This window comes from Zea mays, chromosome 4 (assembly GCF_902167145.1).
Source record: "Zea mays cultivar B73 chromosome 4, Zm-B73-REFERENCE-NAM-5.0, whole genome shotgun sequence".
NCBI lineage: Eukaryota > Viridiplantae > Streptophyta > Magnoliopsida > Poales > Poaceae > Zea > Zea mays.
Genome location: NC_050099.1, coordinates 9,053,810 through 9,057,444, shown reverse-complemented (window position 1 = coordinate 9,057,444; position 3,635 = coordinate 9,053,810). Strand labels below are relative to the sequence as shown.

General features: G+C 49.4%; 1 pseudogene; it reads right to left on the bottom strand.

Annotated features, from left to right (window-relative positions):
* Positions 1-1,436: 1,436 nt before the first annotated feature.
* On the bottom strand, positions 1,437-2,366 carry LOC109945473 (uncharacterized; annotated as a pseudogene).
* Between the last annotated feature and the right edge of the window lie 1,269 nt (positions 2,367-3,635).

The window sequence follows — 3,635 nt, the reverse complement described above, 5'->3', positions numbered from 1 at the left end:
TATATATATATATATATATATATATATATAGAGAGAGAGAGAGAGAGAGAGAGAGAGAGATAGTACATACAATAACAGTAGAGAAATGGTAGATAGAGGTACAGGTCTAGGTACATGCATGCATACACGATATATACGATGTCATGCATGCCATAATATGCCTTAATTCATACAATGATGCATGGATGGATACTAGAGACATACAATGCGTAGTAATAAGGTGGTGGGATCTCGAAACGGAACGCCAGCCTGCGTAGTACAGTACTAAATTAAGTGCGCCGAGCAGAGCACTGTCAGGTGCACGGCGGCGGTGCCGCGCTGAGGGTGTGGTCGTACTGGATAGGCTCAGGGACCCACTTGCTCACGTTGATGAACGTATCCGCTGTAACACCCCAGGTGTTTATATTCCGCTCAACAACAAGTATGGATTTAAGCACGTAATATCAATGGATAAAACAGATGCCAAATTTTAATCATCTTCGCCTATTGTGATTTTAACATCGCATCTGTTTTGTCTATCGCGAGTTTGACACCGTTTTTATCTATCCGGGCTCGTCCTAAATTTTCGTGATGTTCGGAACATCTTTGTTCCGAAAATCGGTGCGTCCGGTGATTATTTAAAATTCATCGCTCGCGCAAATACGAATTCGGAAGCTCACCACTCGGATGATTTTTATTCCGAGCAAATTAAATTGAACTCGTCGACTAAGGTTTTCGGTGCAAATAATTTTGTCCCTCTCGTCAACCGAGAAAATCGCGTCTGAGAATTTATAATTGAGATTCGATTCTCCACGTAAATTATCTGTTGACGTGGAATCGGGTGTCGACTACGGATTAAATTATTTGATTTCAAATCAAATTGAACACAGTCTGAAATACTGTTGTTCACACCGTTCGGATTTGTTCCGACGACGTCTCGCCCCGATCCAAAACTTTGGATATAAATAACAGATACGAATTCATCTGACTCCAGATTAGTCATCAAATCAAATCCTTCTCAAATATTCTATCGAACTTATTTTGGTTCGACCTTTTAAATATCTCTCAAATCCAAATATCAGAACTCCAAATATCTGTGATTTTTTGTTAAATAAATTAAAAATAAATAGAAAAATCTTTCTTCTCACTTATCCAGTCATCGATTTTTTTGGTCTTATCCTCATCCCCGCCGCCCTCTGTTGATTTTCCTCAGCCGACGCGCTGGATAGAAAAATCCTGCTGCTGATTCCTTCCTCTGCCTTATCTCCTTCCACGCACGCGATTCCCTTATCTTCAATCTCCTGGCCGTCGTTGAAGCTCCTCTGCGTGCGGTCTTCTTCTCCCCCGCGCATCTCCTTCTCCCTCCTCGGCCTTATCTTCTCCCTGGTGCTATCGCTCTTCACCTGGAGAGCATACTGCTGCCCAGACCCTCTGCTCAAGCGTCATCTCCCTCACCGGATCGTTTCTGCTCTCTCTAGTCGCGCTCATCTGCTCGAGCTCTCTTACTTCTTCTCCACGCGCCGATAGCTCCCTGCTCCTCTCTCCCTAGCCAACGCTCCCTTCAACTCCTCTGCTCAGCCTCTACAGCTCACCTGCTCCAGCTTCCTGGCAGCCGCGCCCTGTGTCACGTGCTCCCTACTGACCGAGTCCCTCTCCATCCCCATGGCGCCCAGCTTGGCCTGTGTGCCGCTGCTCTCACCCATGGTGGCCGTGCAGTCGAGCTTCTCCCTGGATACACACCTAGCTCGGCTTCTATTCCTCTGCGCGCCGATCTCCCTCGGCTCCCTCCCAACTTCTCTCCCTCAGCGCTCGCGGCTCTCTCTCCCCAGGTCCCTGTGCACAGCCACCACCGACCGAGCTCGCCCCCGGCCCCTTCGCTCCTGCATAGTCGCGCCCTGGAGCTCGCCCAGCGTTCTTCCATGCTGATGGTCGGTGGTCTCCTCACAGCGACACCGATACCTGCTCTCGTGGATGCCGACGGCAGGAGATGCTTCTCCCCTGCGCTCGCCCATGGACACCAGCCGCACCCCCTTCTCGTCGTGGAGCTTGCCGCGCCCTTCCAGTTCCCTCTGCCCGGCCATGGAGGTCGCCCCTGGCTCAGATTCCAGTGTCCCGCTCCTTGTTTGCCCCTGCTCGCCTGGCCACTACACAGCCCCTCGGCTTCTCCTCCCCAGCACGCTGCGCCCAGCTCCCTGCGCGCGTCCCTCTGTTGGCCGGAGTTCCCTGGCCAACCCCGTGCTGCACTGGCCCAGCCGTGGTCTCCTGCTCGCCGGCCGCGAGTCCCTACCCATGGTCGTTGTGCTGAGTTCTTCTCCATCGTCGTGAAGCCCCTGCTCCTCGCTCGCCTCCATGGTGTTGACGTAGAATTTCCTCGCCGTGCCCTTGCCAAGCTCTAGCATGCACGGTCTTGTTTCAGGGATGGCCGCTCGTTCCATCTCTGGTGCTCGCCGATGGCGCGCAGTCGCGTCTTCTCGTTCGACCTGCTTCGGATCCGAAGCTGGTCGCCCTATGTGCTCGACTTTGTCTTATCGCAGAAACCCCAATGTCGTCGACCTCGCTCGATCCTACCCTCTGCTCCGGCTCGGCAGCCACTGTTATCTTGTCCGCGCCAGCACAAGTCCATGGTCGCGTCCGCCAAGTTCGCCAACATTCTGTTACCAGTTCGACTATCGTTTCATAGTCTTCTAGTGTTGGGCCTTAGCTAAGAAAAGTAGACATGCATATAATTTATTGTTCCTTGATGTTTGAGTTAAATCTAGTAAAACTAGAAAATCGTGATTGTTGTGTTTCGTGAGTTATAGGTGTCTAGTGCTTACTTAGGATTGTGTTGATGTCTTGCCGCTAAGTATTTGATTCTCTTTTCTGTATCATCCGGTTACTTTATGCTCATACATGTGCATTGTGCATCTCATGAGGTACGATAAATAATCACATGATGCGGAAGACGAGCCAAGTCGACCCCAAGCACGGCCTAATCCGCAGGATGATGCTGATGGACAAACCTGAAGATGGATAATGGAGCGAGTATCGGAATAAAGGCTGATCGTCAAGTGGACGTCACCTAACAACACTAACCTAGTGTTATTTAGGCAAGCCCCGGTGCATTTGCCACCTCCTTGTGTTTTAAAATCTTTCTCACTTGCTTGATGCATTAGGTAATAGGAGTTGTGTGCTGAACCGTTGATGCATTTCCTTCCTTGAAAATTGATTTCCCTTCCTTGATACCCGTTTTGAAAAGAAATTTATGATGATTAGCCTTGCTTTAGCAAACAAAAATGTTTTGTTTTAAAACAAAGGTGATGCTTCAGTGGGTGGGAAGTTTTCAAAAATAAAACTTGATGGTGGATCCATCACGGCTGTGATGGGTTCAACATCAGAAAAGATGTACCTTTGCCAGGTACCAAACTTTGGGTTTGAAATGATAAAGCTGAGACCGGACAGTTGACTTGCACGAGAAAGGAGTCTCTATGTAGTGTCTCCGTCTGAGTCGATTAAGGACTGTCTCGATGTAGGCTTGATGATTGAGGACCTTTTAACTGGTCACATGCCTCATCATGGGTAAGCTTTGCCTCGAGCAGACTAATACCAGAATAAGACAACACACAATGGGAGTGGAGAGATGGTGAGAGTAGCGTGTACCCTCCGTCGCAAGAGGC